Source organism: Tamandua tetradactyla, chromosome 5 (genome assembly GCF_023851605.1).
Source record: "Tamandua tetradactyla isolate mTamTet1 chromosome 5, mTamTet1.pri, whole genome shotgun sequence".
In the NCBI taxonomy this organism is placed as follows: domain Eukaryota; kingdom Metazoa; phylum Chordata; class Mammalia; order Pilosa; family Myrmecophagidae; genus Tamandua; species Tamandua tetradactyla.
The window spans coordinates 124761597-124780714 of NC_135331.1; the positions used below are offsets into that span (position 1 = coordinate 124761597).

Sequence of the window (19118 nt, forward strand, 5' to 3'; positions counted from 1 at the left end):
GCTCCAGGTTGAGGACACAGCAAGTACAATGGCCCGGAAGGAGGGAACAGTTTGGTATGGGGTAAGAAAGGGGGTGGTCTCTGTGACTGGGGTATACTGGGGAAGAAATCAGAGTTATCCAGGGTTCAGATCATGTAGGGTCTTTAGGCTGTTGTAAGGAGTTTGAATATTGTAAAAAACCAATGAGAAGTCAGAGGACGGTAAAGAGATGAGAATGGAAGTAGAAAGATTGGTGTTGCTTAGAAAACAAGAGGCTTACTTTAAAATTTTGTCAAGAGTACTCCAGTTAGTTGTCAATTATGTCATTGCAATTTGAAATGAAATGATCTTTGAGGGAATGTTTTTCATGTTTGTTCTCATTTTATAGAGTAAGACACTAAAGTCCGGGGATGTTAGGGAAAACAGCTTATAAAATGATTAAGCTGTGTCATAGCAATGTCTATTACATAACTGGCCTTCTGGGAGAGCTGAGCTTACAGATCACAGAAAACACCAGGTTTCTGTAAGTCACTGAGGAGTGGCACAACAAAGTGGTGGTACCGACTCTGGATCTAGGATCCAGATGACTTGTTTTTCAAGTCATCCACTTTACTGGCTGTGCCTGTGGGCAAGTTACTTAACCTCTTGGGCATGAGTTTACTTACCTATAAGCAGACTAACCTATTTGGGCGTGAGTTTACTTATCTGTAAGCAGACATGATAAGAATACTGTTTTAGTTTGCTAAAACTGCCAGAATGCAATATGACGGGAACAGAATGGCTTTTAAAAAGGGAATTTATTAAGTTGCAAATTTACAGTTCTAAGGCCATAGAAATGTCCAAACTAAGACATCCAGCTAAAGATATCTTAACTCCAAAGAAAGGGCCAGTGATGTTCAGGGTTTCTCTCTCAGTTGGGAAGGCACATGGTGATGTCTGCTGGCTTTCTCTTCTTATTTCATAAGGCTTCCCTGGGGGCATTTTCCTTCTGCATCTCCAAAGGTTTCTGGTTGTGTGAGTTCTGTTGGTTCTGTGGGCTCTGTGGGCTCTGAACTTTTTCCAAAATGGTTCTCTCTTAAAGGGCTTCAGTAAGCAACCTCAACTTGAATGAGTGGAGACACATCTCCATGGAAACCATCTAATCAAAAGTTACCATCCATAATTGGGTGGGTCACATCTCCATGGAAATAATAAAAAAGATCCCACCAGCAATACTGAATTAAAGGGCTTGGTTGTGGTATACAACAGTTTCAAATCGGCACAGATTACCTACCTCATAGGGTTTATATGAGAATTACACAAGTTAAAATTCATAAAGTACTAAGAATAGTACCTAATAAGTACTATAAAATATTTATTAAATAATGTAAGAGTAGGCCGCTGAAACACAGAAGTGACAAATATTGCAAGCATCACGTGTCAAGAATCTGCATTACATTGGAGCATCTGGGAGAGCATGTCACATAATGGAAATGATGAATATTGTACATTGTTCCAAGAAGTTATTTGATGATGTTATTCCTGGATGTATTACCTTCCTACCCAAAAAGAGACATTTCTCTTTCTTTTCTTCTTTCTTGCAGAGCTCATGTCTCACAACACAAGTTCAAATGCCACATATATTCTTTCCCAGCCTTCATTTCTGGGCGTGGTCATCTAATACTGGCAAAAGATTACAGTGGAACATGTCAGGGAGAGGGGGTTGGAGAATGACAGCAAACTTCTGCTAACAGATTATCTCTTCTATAAACAAGAAGTACTTCTGAGATTACCTTTGCCTCATCATGATTTTAGATATTTCTATATGAGGATTTGATGGTTGGAATGATGGCAACCAGGTTGTGACTATGAGGAAGAGCCCAAACGTGTTACGGAATGACTGGAGTCCTAAAATAGTTGAGCTGCTGGGTTACCCCTGGAACTACCTACATCTAGAGTTCTTTTAAGTGAGGTTTAATAATAAGTGCTTCTTGTTTAAGCCTCTTTCAGACTTGCAGTAGGATCATCCTGACTGATATATTCTACTTGGTCATTCATTTTTTCAATAAATATTAATTAGATCTCTCTACTGTTAGACCTCTGGCTTAATTATACCAGTAAAAGATATCTGAAACCTAATAGTATTTCATGATGCTTGTCTTATTCACTGTGAAGCCTACTAGATTGTAAATAATTTGAGATTAGGGATTGTTTTTACTTGTTTCCTCCTCTTCCCCCAACACCACCTGCTGAATTTCCTTGAGTACTAAATGCACTTGATTAATGTTTATTGAATTGTATTGAGTAGCTTTGGATAATTATGTCTTCCTTCCCACATCTCTTATAGCTCTAATTCCATATGACCTAAGATAATTATACTTAGATTACAAAACACATATTACATCAAGTGTTTATTTTCTCATACTCAGCTAATGTTCAGTAAAGAAAAGCAATTTAGAACAAGACCTGAGCAGTCTCAGAATCAATATGAATAGATGAATATTGCTCTTATCGAAAGACATCCTGGCTAAGAGTTATGCTTCACTTAAATTAAACATAGCCTTATTAAAATAGGAAAAGGAAAATAAAATTTATTGTGAATTTACATTACTGATAAATTTTCCTAGTTGATAATACTCATAGCTGAATATTGTGAGGGGAGAATTATTCCTCTATCCTAAGTCTTTCACCATTGCTGACATACTGTGACAGCATTCCCTGAAAGTTGCTTGAAGATATTATTTTTGTCATTTACTTCCAACGGCTTTTTCTCATCTACTTCAAAGTAAGTATGAAAACATATTCTAGATTGAGCTAGTCTTCTCTCAACTCCAAAGTGAAGATTATAGTAATGCAGACAATAATATCATTTGATTATTACAATTTTTCCGTCTTTTTTGAAGATCTGAAAAGGCAGAATTGAGCTCCTAATTCCATAATTTTCTTATAGCATAATTCAGCATCTCTTATTTCTCCCAGCTTCCAAGCTCCCTCCTCTCTGCCATGTTTTGTATAATTCTTAGGTTTCATCAGGTACAGAATACTGAAAAAGTATGACTTTAGTCTAATATCTAAAGTTTCAAGTTTGGATTCCTACATGGAATCTGAAATGTAGACACTCATAAATAACTAGGCCTTATTCCTAACTCTCCCTAATACATTTCTTTTCATTGTTTCTAAAATTCTCCCCATAATCTGGCTTACCTTCCTAATAGAATTTGAAGTTTCATATCCTAATAAGGGTCTTTCATGGTTAAGTAGAATTTAGGGGTTTCAAAATAAAACAAATGTACTCCTATGTTCTACTGACATTTAGCCATGGTCATCAAATTATGTATGGACTATTACTGATTTTCTGGTTTGTGTTTTATTCATCTTACTTCAGATGTTGAAATAAGAGTTGATTGTAGATCATTGTTCAACAAGCATGGATTAAAAATTTATCGTATGATTATATGATTTCAGATTTGAATTTGAATTTAAATGAATTTATGTGATTATATGATTTCTATTATAAGATTTCAAATTTGTTTAATTTACGTTAGGTTTCTGTGTGGGAAGTGTCATGGAAGTACTCAAAAAGCATGCTGATTGCAATAGCGGTCTCAGAAATGTCAGCTGTAACTGGGTAGTCTATTCATGGTGAGGCGTACATCCCCCAGTGCCTTTAACCTGGATTTCTAATCTTATTTAATGCTGAAATGGGTGCAGCATTCCTTTGCTTTTGTTCTTTTTTTAAAAAAAGCCCCCCCCTCACCTTTTCAAATTGATAATTTTGCATTTGTTTTCAATTAAGCTCTCTCCAGAGCACCTACCTTCTGTTTCTCATTGGTCTATCAATGTACTGCCAAATGTTTTCCCCTGAGTGAAATTATCAAAGGTTGTCTCAATGGCACAACTAACTAAATCTTTCTTAACTGTAGGGACCATTAGAGAGAGAACCTGGAGACACATAATTAAATGTTTGAGTAATCACAAATTAAATTATTGGCCCAAATTTCTTGCTTAATGTTTTTTCAAGTTCTGGTTTGAATGTTTCTTATTAAAGTTATCTTATGTGGGTATTTTATTTTGATAAAATAGTTTGTATATTTAACAGTAAGGGGAAAATATAACCAAAATTCGTATTCTTTCTCTGTATATATTGGTACTTGAAGATTCAAAAGAAACTCCAGCCTTTTCCTAATTTCAGTACTTAATTCTTCATTTTAACTTAAGTGATCTTTCTAATTCAAAAGCTATGTTCTTTTTGAATACCATGCATGGCGGTAAAGTGGATGTTAAAACAGTTTGCAATAAGAGATGAATCATCTTTAACTCATTTTATCATTTCAAGTGCATTTTTCATTCTTTAGAAATGTTTGAGAAATTTAAGAATATTGTGTTTTCATTGAGTTTTGCATATCTTTTGTTATGCCATGTGAGTTCCCTTCTTTATTGATTCTGGATTAAAGAAAGGCTGTGATAAAATGATTAGTTCATTTACATTTACTTATAGCAATTACATGGAAATTTGAATTTTGTCATGTTTGGGTTTGTTCATTCTTGTGAATGATGGTACAGTTAGATGAGATTTTCTCTTATGTTACCCAAACTCACCATTTGGTCCTCTTTCATCTTTGAGGGTTTCAATAAAAAATTGTTCACTTATTAAAAGAAAAACTCTATTATATACCAGGTCCCTAAAATACAAAGGTGAACATAAAGAATCCCTTAACCAATGGACTCTTACTCTAGTTGGGGAGACAAAGATACAAACAGACAAACCAGTCTAGCTGTTTGACAGTCATATGGTAGATATTTTTAAAAGTTTAAAGAAGCAAGGGGATGATAAAGGGATATATTTGAGTATATACATTTATTCAACAAATCTCAAGGTATTTGTCTATACACTCATCTATCTATACTGGTTTCCTTAATTATCCATCCCATCCAGTCACATGATTTCAAACAGTATTTGACCTCAACTGTTTCTCTGAATTTCTCCGTAAATCTGATTTCCACTTGAGCATCTCTACTTACACTTCTAATATGCTTCACAAACTTAACATCCCAAACCCATACTCACACACCTTTCCCTAAAACCTAAAACTCACACATTTTTCCCTATTTAAGGCAACTTCATCTTTTCTAAGAGCTTATACCAAAAAAAATTAACTCCTCTATTTCATACCCCAAATCAAATCCTTTAGTAAATACTGCCAGCTCTGCCTTTAAAACGTACCCAGAGTTTAACCACTTCTCACCACTTCTACTGCTGTCATCCTGGCTTCAGATACCATGATCAGTGGACTACACCCTAGATTATTGAAATAGGTTTCTAAGCGTATGAACTGATTTTCCTATTTTCACTCTTGCCCCTACAGTCTGTTCTCAACAAGTGTTCTCATCCAGAACAATATGTTGAAATATAAATCAAACCTTTCTGTGGCCTTCCTTCCCATGCAGAGAAAAACCCAGTTTACTTACAATATGTTACAAGGCCCTTCTTAATAACTCCCTGCCTCCCCCTTGACTTTCAGACCTCATCTCCTGCTGCTTGCCCCTTAACTCACTGCACTCCTGACACAAAGATGTTCTTGATGTTCTTCCTACATGGCAAGCAGTCTCCCCCCTCAGTACTTTTGGACTTTTGTCCCCAATTATGGCATTACCCTACCCAAGCCACAAGCTACCTTCACTGTCAGGGCTTTGCACAGATGTTTTCTTTCAGTGAGAGCCTCCCTGACCACTGTATTTAGTATTGGAGCTCCTTCCCACCACCACAGCCAGATTCTCTATAACCTTTCCCTGCTTGATTTTATACCATTTTATTAATATCATCTAAAATAATTATTTTTTATCAAGTATTTTTTCTAGGTTATACTTACCCACACTAGAAAGTAAGCTCCAAAGTAATGACTTTATTTATGTCCTTTTCCATTGCTAATTTTGTAACATCTGGAATGTTGCCTGGCATATAATAAGCATTCAATAACTATTTGTTGAATGAATGAATGAGCATGTATCTCTGCCAGAGAGAGTCAGGAAAGTTTCATAAGGTAGTTGCCTCTGAACTTATTCCAATGGAGAGGCCTTGAGATTTGAGAGAGCATAGGGAGCTCAAGAAAAGGCAAATTGCGCATTCTAGGAGGTAGTGTGATCTATTTGCTTAACATACCAACTCTCTTTAGTTAGAATCAGGCTAAATCTTGGCTCTACCAGTTACTTCCAGGTGATCTTGGGCAAGTTACTTTATCTCTCTGAAATTTTTTTTCTCGGTTTTAAAATGGGGGTGATAATATCAATCTTACAAAATTTGGTTATGGAAATCTCATGAGATATCAATGATATTATAATCACATAGAGAGTGGTTATAATAAAGCCTGCTATTTAGTCAGTACTCAACAAGTGATATCTATCATTATTTTTATTATCATTATTATTAATTGAGATAATTTATATGGTTATTATAGCTTTTGGCAGCCAGTAATACAGTCACTGACTGCTAAGGCTTCTTCAGCTGGAGCCACTGCTGCTGAAATTAGTTGTATTGGAAAATGATTAGGGATGAATTGCCAAGATGTGGGAACAAAGGTTTAAAAAGAGCTATAGAAAGGACCTTGTATACTTAGATAAAGACTTAAACTTTATCCTGTAAAGTAGTAATTCTCAGACTTGAATGTGCATCAGAATCATCTGGAGAAAAGATTTCTAGGCCCTACCCCCAAGGTTTCTGCTTCAGTAGGCCTGGGGTAGATCTTCAAATTTGCACTTCTAACAAATTCCCAAATATATTCATTACCCATTACTGCATAGTGAATTAGGTCAAAATTTACTGGCTTAAAACAATAGACATTTGTTATTGCACAGATTTTGTGAATCAAGAACCCAAGTGCAAATTGCAATCAGGAAGTCAGCTAGGGCTATGGCCTCATCTGAAGGCTCAGCTGGAGGAGGATAGTTTCCAAACTCATTCATGACATTTTGCACAGAATTGGTTCCTCTCAGGCTCTTAGACTGAGGCCCTGAATTCCTTACTGAATGTTAGCTGAAGACCTCCCTCAGTTCCACACCACATGGCCTCTCCATAGGGCAACTCACAGTATGACAGTTGTCTTTACCAGAGTGAACAAGCATCAGAGCAAGCCAGAGCCACCAGGATTGATACCACAGGTTTTTTGTAGCCTAATCTTAGGAGTGACACCCCATTAGATCTGCCACATTGTTTGGTAAAAGTGAGTCACTAAATCCAGCCCACACTCAATGGGTGAGAATTATACAAGATTTATACTACGTGGTAGGAATCACTGGTGACCAAGGTGATGGTCATTGGGGACCACAGCTACAGAACTTTAAGCAGGTGAGTGACATGGATGGGTCCCACATGGAATGGTACTGAGAACAGAGATGAGACCAGTTAGGAAGCTACTGTGGTAATCTATGTGACTTTTATGTTTAGATAATTAGATCCTTTTATGTTTAGAAAATGTATACCTTTAATCAACATTTTAAAGATTTATACCTAATATTTTTTATAAAGTCCATCTGTAAATGAGATATTTGAAAATAGCAAGAACCATACGGAGCTAAATCCCATCAAGGATATCAGTAACATCATGCCCCTTTATTTACCATGAAGCACACGTTAAATCAAGAGAGGCTGCAACCTGGAGACCTGAGGTTTGGTCTTGGCCAATAACAACATTCCATGCTGAAAGCAACTGATAACTCTAACCACATAACCAGAGAAACACACTCCTCTCTGTCTGAAAGCTAGACTACTTCACAAGTTAATAATACAATCAAGGACACAATAACTGTTAAAGTCGCTAGGAGAATGAACATAAAAAATGGAGAATCATTTCATAAAATGAGGTGAAAATGAATTTAAATTAAGATAGAAGCAAATGGCTTTAAAAGTATGGGAAATTGTCTGAGTAGACTGGGACTTATTTCAATGGGGTTATTTTTCCATAGAAATACATGGTGCTGTAATTACATTTTTTCAAAAGCTTTAGTCTGGTTGAGATTCTCCATAAATAAGCTGGCTTCTGAGCCTGACTGACCTCATGAGTGGTTCCCACCAGAGTCTGGGAGTTGGTGACATCTTGTTCCAATGGAAGGTTTTATATTATTTTGCCACAGCACTGGGGGCAGCTTAGGCTTTTTGGCTGAGTACTCTTTTCCCTTGGCCTGCTTATTTGTCTTGCATCAATTCACTTGCCTGAATTCTCATTTATTGATTTTGGCTGACATTTAGTTAAACATATTACTGTCTCAAAGAGAGACAAGGGAGAGGAGATGCCCTAACCATTACCCATCCCATCACACCAAGACAGCAAGCAGCTCAAGTAGAGATGTGTTTTCCTCAGCAGTGCTTCAGCCATTCACTGCAGCAGCAGCAGCAGCAGTGAAATTTAGCTCATGCCTCCAATCGTACATCTAAGACCGGATTCTTTATTTTAATCAAACAATTTTGCTCTCCCTTTACTTCAACCAGGTATCATCCACCTCCCTGCCAATATTAACATTGGTTGAATGATTTATGTATAGCAAAGTAAGAATGGGCATGATTTTGAAATAGTTAAGATACTCCTCAGAAAATCAGCAAGTGTAACCATGCAAGCCACATGAAAAAAATCTGAAAGAGGCAAAAACAGCAAGATGCATTTTCCATTTGGCCATACAAAACGCTAGTCAGTTCAGCGAGGGAATCGTAGATATAACAAACTGCTTCCAAGTGAAACAAAGCCCAGGTGAAATACGAGGGCAGGCAGGTGTTGGTCATCAAGGTTGTCTGAGGATAAATGAATTAGCTGGTTGAATTGTGGATATTGTCTAACTTGTTCAGGGAAGAAGATGGTTCATAGTTTCTGCAGTACTAAATTTAAAATAATTAAGCAACCAATACTTCATGCAGAATTATCTTGCATTAATTCTGCAGGGAAAAATCTACTGATTGAAATGCTCGTTGCCTTTTTAGAACTTTGTATATTGTGTTCAGAGTAAGCTCCTTCAAACATTGGGTTATTTGAACAATTTTGAGACTTAACCATGACTTTCTCCTAAATTTCAGATCTGTGTTTCTAATTGCCTAATGAGTAGTATGCTGTTCCTTCTTCAGTAGTCCCTGAACCTCTTAAAGGAGAAATCAGCCATCAATCAGCCCCCTTATTGTGAGATCTTTGAAGGCAGGTAGCGTTGAAGGCAGGTAGCGTCTATGTCAGCTCTGTATCACCAGTATTTTTTCCCTATACCGAAAAGTCACCCTACTCCTTCTCTGCTCTCATACCTCTTTTTATTATAACTACTTGTCCACATATGTATTTGTCATATCAACTAAGCTAAGGGCTGCTTGTGGGTAGGCCCTGGGTCCGATTTATCTCTATTTCTCCTGAACCTAGCATAGTGCCTGGCTCATGACAGAAACTGAATAGTATTTGCTGAATGAAGAGAGAGGAGAAGACCAAAGAAGAGATAAGAAAAAGCAGACAGACATTGCCATTTCCTTTCCCCACTAATAGAAACTCACAGAATAAATGGCTTGATGAATAAAAACATGTAGAATCAGAAGCAAACAGATGAGTCGCATATCCAGACCTTGAAATGATTCCCTGAAGACCTGAGGAAATGGATTTATTGTCTTGCAACTTGCAAACTTTTGGTTAGCGTTAAGATTGGTCTCTCAGAACATGACCTGGTTGTAAAAAGATAAATAAAAGACAAATGTTGAAATAAGAGTTAGTGCCTGCCCAGAAGCCTGAATAGTTGTGTCTGCTGTCAGGATGGATAATAACTCAGAGCAAGTGAAAAACAAGGAACAATTTATTCTGCTAAATAGTCCTTCGTCAAGCACTTCCTGTGTGCACATTGCTATGCTAAAAGTCAAACAGATGACGGTCTGTGGACTCTGGAAACTTACATTTTAGGCGGGGAGAGCTGTTACCCTCATTACAATTATAATTAGATAATTTTCCATATGTTTTCTCTATTAGTTTCAAAGCTCCTTAAAGTGCTGGGATTCTACATCCATAACAGCTAGCACAGCATATTACGCATTCAGCAAATCCTTGGACAGTGAATCCTTGGGCCCTAATACCGGGTGAAGTGTGGTCATCCACTCCTCTTCCTGCTCACTGCCCCCTCTCCCTCAGACTCTATTTTCTCTGCCCAGACCATTGCAAAGGCTCTTCCCACATCTTTCCAGATCTCTTCCAGCCCACCTTCTTCCACACTGCCACTAGAGGGACCCTTTTAAAACTAAACCTGATCCTGCTTCAAATCCTTTCATGTCAACCCCGGAGACTAACAATGACCCTTCAGTTTTGGGACACATGCTGTTCTTGCTTTTTTTGTTTGGTTGGTTTTTTTGTTTGTTTGTTTGTTTGTATGGCGGGGGTCATATTTCATTCTTTTTCCACATGAGTAGCCCCTTATGGCAGCACCATTTGTTGGATTTTTCTTTGTTGTTTCTTTTGTTTGTATGCTTGCTTGTTTGTTTTTTGGGGAAGTGTATGGGCTGGGAATTGGAATCCAGGTCTCCTGCATGGCAGGCGAGAAATCTACCACTGAACTACTCTTGCACCCCTGGAACACGTATCTTTTTGAAAATCTGTTGAAAACCATGGAACATCTCCCCATATAAAATATATCTACACTCAGAATTTTGTATCTGGTTTCTAGAAGTATATAGTCTTCAATGAAGCCCATTTTCTAAGTTCTACAGAGATCTAGGAACTCCAGGTTAAAATCTAAGCCATTTAGTAGGGCAGAGGATATTTACACTTCTCTGTGTCATCTGGTACTAGCAGCAGGTGTTGCATACCCCACCCTACTTTACACTCCAACAATGACAATTGCTTAGGATATGTCTCATATAACCAGGCTCTTCTGGACTCCATGTATTTTCCTGGAATCATTCACATCTCACAAACCCCAGCCTTCATTTGCTTGGTGAATCTTAATCATCTTCCAAAGGCATACTTACATGTCACTTCCTTCAGGAAACCTCTACCAAGCCCTGATAAGTGGCATCATTTATATCCTTAGGTAATCTCTGGTCCTTTCACATACCCTCATGGTTGCTTACCTTATTATAGCTATCTGTATTCAGTGCCTCTCCTCTAACTCTTGTAATACAACTCCAATGACAATAATAGCTAATAGTTATTGGGAACCAACTGAATACTGTTCCTACGATTTTATATGTATAAAAGAAATCTGTGGGGTAGGTGTTCTTTTTATCTGTACTTTATAGATGATGAAAACTGAGGCTCGTAGAGGTAATATTTTAGTTTCTGGTGTCAAGAACTTTATCTTAAAACTTTCTTATTAAGATGAATTGAACCAAAATGAAGTGTTAGAAATATCAGCAAGTTACTAAAACATGTTTATGATGGTTGCCATTTGCTGTGCTCCTTCTACCTTTACTGTGTGCTTGAAATTTTACATTTCATTACTATTAATATTCACATTTCATCAAGGTGTGAGTTTCCTCCTATAACAGAGGAGAAGCAGCTTCTTTATATAATCCGTTGAAACCTTTGAACCTTTCTGTGCAATATAAGAACAGAAGACAGCCTTGGAAAGATTTCTTAGAGGAACTCATCTATATGTGAATATGATGCAAACAAGTTTCAGCAGAAGGTTCTGTAGCTTGGAGAAAGTGTACAGTGTAAGAGAAATAATCTAGGGCTGGTGACTTGGCCTCTCAGAAAGATCCCTACAGTATGGAGAACCTGAACTTTGTAGATATCAACATATAAAGCTTAGAATAATACCTTATTCATTCATAAGCCAATCGCTGATAGATACATTCACCCTCTGTTGTCAAACCTGCATAAGAAACTTTGTCATAATTGAAAGATTGCCAAAATCATTAGGTCCATCCATCTACATTGTAGGGACAACTCTGTTATAGGCTAATAGTGATTGCAGGGCTCTCTATCTTGAGTAGTATTGTGAACTCAGAGTCAATATTTGCTTCTTCACCTTCCCTTCTCTATCAGTACTCTATGATTAGTAGTAAATGTTTAGATTTAAGAAATTCTTGATGATGTTCATTTCACAATTACATTATATGTCTTGGTCTGATGACATTCTGTCCCTTTAAGAAGATTTTGCACATCTTCTCTGTTCTGTTGCATCATTATTTAGAGTTTATTTCTCAGAAAGCAACCTTATTTTTCTCTTTCCAAGTTCTTGGGCACTTCATTGCCATCCTGTGCAACACCTATAGAGGGCAGTTTGAATAGAGGTATGCCCCAGTACAAATTCGCAAATTGGCAAATAGATAATTACCCACAGCTTGCAGTTTATAGTACAGAGGATGAGTGGCCTAATGCATAGTTTGGAGCCAATCCAAGAGGTTTTTGAGGATCAATGAGGAATATGAACTTTATTCTGTATTTAGTAGGGAGTCATAGGTTTTAGAACAAAAAATGACATAATTGGATATATAGTTTGAGAAGGTAGAGATTTCTGGACAAAAACTCAGGTGTACAAGAAATGAACTTTCTTTTCCTAAAGCTGACTATGATATTTATTTCATGACTCCATTCCTCTAGTTATACAACTTAATCCCAAATGGTTTAAGATCCTCCACTGCTTCTTTGGGTTTTCTGGCACACATCTACCTTCAGGAGTTTGGGTTTGTTTGAGTTTTTTCTCACACCAATTCTAAATCCTGTCTTCCTGGATGAGACTATAATACACTTCTCCTGTGTTTGGAAATATAAGAGTAGAAGGTACATGTACCACATTTCTGAGGAAAGTCCAGAAAATCAGCCCATCCCTAGAATTCTTCTGCTCTCAAGCAAGGCACTGAAGCTCTATCACATAAAGGCTGTTCAGCATGTATTAGAGCCAGGCAGAAGGACTGCACCAATCTCAGAATTCTCGATTTGCCTGTGCAAGGGTAGAGTAGCATTGAAACAGTAAATGTTGTTAGTCAACTTCAATGAATTACTCACAGCAATGGAATCTTTCCTGTATGCCCAAGAAGAACTGGGAAATAGCTGAGAGAATTGGATTTAGAGCACCCTTGTAATTCAGAATGAGGAACAATGCATGACCTATTCATTCTAGTTACTATTTGTTCTAGTTTGTTAGCTGCCAGAGTGTAATATACCAGAAACGGAATGGCGTTTAAAAAGGGGAACTTAATAAGTTGCTAGTTTACAGTTCTAAGGCCAAGACAATGTCTTAATTAAAGCAAGTCTATAGAAATGTTCAATCAAAGGCATCCAGAGAAAGTTACCTTGGTTCAAGAAGGCCAATGAAGTTCAGGGTTTCTCTCGCAAGTGAGAAGACTCATGGCAAATACAGTCAGGGTTTCTCTCTCAGTGGGAAGGGCACATGGCGAACACAGCGTCACCTGCTAGCTTTCCCTCCTGGCTTCCTGTTTCATGAAGCTCCCCAGGAGGCATTTTCCTTCTTCATCTCTAAAGGTCGCTAGCTGTGGACTCTCTACTTCATGGTGCTGCAGCATTTTCTGCTCTCTCTGAATCTCCCATTCTCCAAAATATTTCCTCTTTTACAGGACTTCAGAAACTAATCAAGACCCACCTGAATGGGTGGAGACATTTCCTCACCTAATCCAGTTTAACAACCACTCTTGATTAAATCACATCTCCAGGGAGATTTGTATTGTAATCTCCAGTTACAGCCTCAAACATACAGCACTGAATAGGGATTAGAAGAAACAGCTGCCTTTATGAAATGGGATTAGGATTAAAACATGGCTTTTCTAGGGTACATACATCATTTCAAACCAACACACTATTTAAGTCCTTGGAACTTGAATGCAGAATAGAAGTTCATATTAGAAATTAAATTAAAGAAAATTCAAGAAATTTGCACGTCTATGCATAACTCTATGGTCTGAAATTCTGCCCTCCTGCATAGTTTAGAATCCAGTGAAGTTTAAGAGTCAGTGACTATCAAGGAAAGTTGTTTAATCAGTATAATAAGCCACCAAGTAGGTGAGAACAGAAAAGATACAGCGTTCAATTTCATTGGCTAAAAACTCGTTTCAGGCTAACATTTGTGTAGCAATGTGAATAAATTGAAGTGAATTAAAAATAGAATTCTCACATGAGAAAATGAATTTATGGAGAAATGACAAAGTTAATTGTCGAGTTGCTATAGGGGTATGCTAATTTTCCAAACATTCACTATCTGAGTACCCATGTCATGATGTTGATGGAGAACCAAAGGTTTTTTTAAAGGGAAAATATTCTTTAGTAAATTTATAATATTTCATAAAGCCAGTCTCCATTAAAACACCCCACTCAATTCACAGGAGCATTCATCCCCAACAGGTCAAAATTTTCGTTGGTTTCCTCCTGATTATGGCTCATATTAATATCCAATTTAAAATTCAATCTTAATACAAATCAATTGCAAACTGACATTTTGGAATTTGCAAGATGTGATTTCATGAAGTTTCTGTATAGTATTACTCATCTCAAAACAAAACCATTGACTTCACCATTTTGTCCTATGCTAAATTTTTGTTGGAAAACTCTGCATTTGATTCACTCTACAGTTGGAAGAATTGATTCATAATTGAATTATAAACTAAATTTTATTAAATACAAAATAAGCATTATCATGAATTTAATTTTGTACTTAAAAATGACAACCCAAACTAGCTTTTTTTTAAACCAACCTAGTATAGTATGTAGCTTCATATTATAGTTATACTCACCTATCTTTGTTTTCTTTGCCTATTTCTCTTATTTTAAATTTGTCTTGTAATGATGTTTAGTTATTTATAATCCATCTCAAAACACTTTAAATTGTAAATTAATCAAATACTGTAAGTATTAAGCATCTTGCCAGAAGAATCTGCAAGTGTGACTCTCTGCCAATGACTTTAAATATTAATATGATCTAATGAGGAAAAACTAAAGAAGGAAAATATGCTATAGCTATTAATAGTTTCCAATTTTAAATTTTCGGACTTTTCTACTATAGTGGCTCATGAACCTTTCCTGGCAACTGTGGCCTGGTAGACCATAGTTTATAGCTTGACCTTAAATTAGGTTATTGTATTGTGCACAGCCTCTGTTTTATCTAAGCAGCCTTGAGGTCCTTAGCCAGGTAATTTCAGAAAAACTTAGAGCTGCTGAGAAAGTTCTCTAGTGCCCTTTTGGTACCTAATGATTCTACCAAGAAGTCAGCTCAGGAAGACTATCCAGACTTCAGGAACCACAACTTGTTCAAAGCACCACTAATGAGGGAAAGATAACCTTAAAGAGAAGTTTTAGATGGATTTTTCTTGCCCTTGCTCTCCAGGGACTCAAGAACACTGAAATGTAATGAAAATTTTACCAGTTTTTTTCACACTGAATTGCTTTGAAATACTCAGAAATAACTTTCCAAATTCCTATAGCATTTCAGTTCAAGTGTAGTTTGAAAATGCATAGATTTTTGGTTAAAAGCCCTTACATCTAGATTGTTTGAATGATAGGGATTCTCTACTATACACATTTAGCTTTCGTATGAAGTATTCTTTTTCTTGACCCCACACATTTACTATTTCATCACTTTCCAAAGCCATCTAGGCTTAACTCTTTTTCAACTACTCACTCTAATTTCCCAGCCATTTTTCCAGAATGTGCCTGTCATTCACTTTTGTTTTTCATGCAGCACTATTTTTTCTCTCATCCACCAATATTTTGTTAAGCTTCTATCACAGCCAAGGGTTTAAGGAAAGCTTTAGAAGCACAATCTCTGCTCAGAAAAGAAAAATGTGAAGTCTAATAAAGGTGTTAAAATATATAAACCACTCACTGTAACATAAAGCAAAGGGTGCTCTCTAACCTAAGAAAAAATGCCCAGGCAGTCAGAGAACGGGAAGATGTGGCAGCCAGATGAAAATGAATCATGCTAAGGCTTCATGGAAGAGAGAGCATTGGAGTGTAATCTTGAAAAAGGAGTAGGGATCAGAAATTCAGTTATAGAATTAGAGCATGTCAGTTGCAAGTTGTTCAGTTTTGCTTGAATCTAAAGGGAATCGAGGTGGAAAGTTCATATATGACAATGCCTTGGGAGACAAACACCTTTTAGATCAGTACTATACAGTAGAAATATAATGCAAACCACCACATATGTAATTTATAAATTTTCTACTAGCCACATCAAAAAAGTAAAAACAAAAAAAGAAAATATTAATTGAAACATTTTATTTTAAAATATGTTACATGTAATCCAATATATCTAAAATATTTCAATATATAATCAATATAAAAATCAAGGAGATATTTACATTCTTGTTTTCATGCTGAGTCTGTAAAAACTAGTGGGTATTTTATACTTACAGCCATCCCAGATCGGTCTAGACACTTTTCAAATGCTCAGTAGCTGGTAAAAACAAGGTTTAGATAGTTAAAGAGAGGGATCTTCTGTCACTTATTTGTAAGTAATAAAGCTCTCATTATTTTAAATGGAATGGCAAATTTACATTTATTGATATTTTATTAAAAATATACAGCTTTTATATTTACTTTTTGTAATATTCTTATGCTCTGATTTTTTTTAATAATACTAAATTCTGCCAATACCAGAAGGTTGAGTTCATGAATTCATCATTTTGTTTAAATAATTTAAAAAATATTATAAAGGCAGTACAGATGTGTTCTAAAAATATTTAAATGTTAAGATGTCAGAGTTAAAAATATCCATAATTCTGTTACTTAGTGGTAAATTCTTTGGCTAAATTTTCTTTGAAGATTTTTATACAGTTGAGGTCATGCCATTTAAAAATGTTTTGTGTTTTATTTCATATACACTATCAATATTTTCATTAAAATAATTTTTATAGTGGATAATATTTAATTGCATAGCTATTGGATAGTTTTTTTATCCACTTCCTAAATCTTGAATATTTACTTTTTTTCAATTTTTTACTGTAGATAATAATATTGTAATAACCATCTTGTGCATTAATCTGTTTCCATTTCAAGATTGTTTCCTTAAGTTTGATGCCCAAAAGCAGACTTATTGAGTCAAAAGTGTAGGAATACTTTGGAATTATTCTTGACCCTGTCTTTTTCCTCCCTTCTTAAGTTTGACTAATAGGTAAATCCTATAACTCTTGTTTCTGCTGGGGTCTTACATTAAGCCCTGTTTCTTCATTCCCTCTGCCACTTCCTAAATTGAGACTTGATATACAGGTGTTTCTGAACTACCTAATTCCTCCTCTTCTCATTCAAATCAGTTCTATACACACACATTCCCAGATTAATCTTTCTCCAGGATATCTCTAATATCACTTCTCAAACACCTGCTCAATGGCTTGGCACTGACCACTTAATGCATTACAGATGCTTTAAGCTGACAGTCAAAGCCCAAGTGTCTCCTAGTACGTTTATTTCCCAGGGTTCCCAACAGGACAGGGCCTATTCTGACTTCCTTCTGTCAAGAAATGAGCCTGGGACTTTCCCCCACTTGAAGTCTAACAAGTGGCTAGTTTCATGAATGCCGGTAGAATACATGAGAGTCCTAGGTCAAAGAGAAAAGACTGTTTATTACTCACATCAAAAGGAGTAGCCAGAGCGTTATCATTTTTATTCCAGTTTCTCAAGCCCCGCTTCATGCAGGTTGACTTGAAGAGGGTCAAATAACAGCTGTACTTGCAGTGGGTTACTTTACAGGAGAGAAACTTTGAGCTTAGAGAACCCAACTCTGATAAAGGATAGCGAGCATGCCTTTCCTTTGTGCCAGAGGGTGATACTATCTCTGTCTTGAAAATGTATTCTGTAACAAAGAACAGACTGCTCCCCAGATGTGTATTAACAAAGACTCATGAATAATGGTTTCCCAGCAACTTCCAGATTCTTCCTTCTGCTGAGAATGCCTTTTCTGAGCTTTGTTTTATCAATAAGTATCCGTTTATGGAGCCCATTTAAAATTCTTCACTTTTACACTGTCTTTAATCACATGGCCAGAAATATATTCTCCCTACCTGGAATATTTATAACATAATATAACTTAATATTTGTACCCTTTCTATTGTACTTATGCTACTCCATCTTTTAATTGTAGTCATTTGGTCAGCTAGTTTTTTTATAGTCAACTAGATTGATAGTTTCTTGTGTTTAGGGATCATCTTATTTAGCATTATATTTCCAGGAATGTCTAGAGTAGGTACACAATTAATAATTAAATTGTAAAAAATTGATTGATCCCATTAAGAAAATGTTTATGGAAGATGTTCATCACAGAAATTGACAATTCTCCTACGCAAGCCTAATGTCTGCTGTAATCACAGTTTCTATCCTAGGAGAAAAACCTCATAAACATTCTTCACTTGAGGACACAGCCCTGATGTGTGTTCTGTACTATGTGACCCAACTGTCCCCTGGGACTTAACTCATTGGTTCTGGTGTGAATCTATAACCTAATGAGAGCCCACTCCCAGAATGACCTCTGGCCTATTGAGTGGTAGCACCAAAAATCAGGGCAGCACTCACCAGGTTTCCCAAGCTCAGTAGTTTTGACTTAGAAATATGGAGAGAATCAACTACTTGTTAGCAAGGACTGGAAGTATAAAGATGCACACATGAGGGAATAGAGTCTTAAAGAAATTTTTTATTAAATAAAGATATGAATGATTCAAAATCATAAGCATAAGCTTTGAAATGGAGAACAATTACAGAGTAGCATATGAAGAAGCCAGTGAATAGTATGAATATAAGCATAAAGTTGCATGCAGAAGCAGAAATCTAGCTATGGAATCCTAAGCTAAAATCTTGCTGCTGAGGAATCTAGAGCTGCCTTGGATTTTGAACCTCTAACTTTTGATTTATCATTTCAGTGGTATCCTAACTGAATTTGGTTCTTACTATTTCCACTTAGCCTAGTTGTACAACAACCAGACAGTATTGCCTTAGCACTGAGTCATTTTTCCCATCACTACCAGTATCTCTACCCCACTTCTCCCATTATTGGAGGCAAACTGAATGAGTCATGATCCCTTACAGTTTGAAGAGCTCAGCATAGAAATAAATTTGATATGACCAGTGGTTCACTGGTAAATGCTTAACTGACTCACTGTGGTGGGGGTGGGGGGGCAGACTTGTGGGTAGTCCTGCTCTGACCTGATTTGTAGCATTTGTCAGTTTCCATCATGTAAATACTCCCATCATAACTGATTTCAGGCTATCAAAGTA

The 19118-nt window shown here is 36.5% G+C and overlaps 1 protein-coding gene and 1 long non-coding RNA gene across 6 annotated transcripts in view; one reads left to right on the top strand and one right to left on the bottom strand.

Moving 5' to 3' along the window:
* ADGRB3 (adhesion G protein-coupled receptor B3) overlaps positions 1-19118 on the top strand; it is a 723849-nt gene that overhangs the window by 510042 nt on the left and 194689 nt on the right. The window lies entirely within an intron of this gene.
* Positions 1353-17725, bottom strand: LOC143682724 (uncharacterized). Its single transcript, XR_013175253.1, has 5 exons — positions 17483-17725; positions 16266-16308; positions 12697-12846; positions 9473-9637; positions 1353-1641 (listed from the first exon to the last, which is right to left on the bottom strand). It is a non-coding gene; the product is annotated as an uncharacterized LOC143682724 (long non-coding RNA).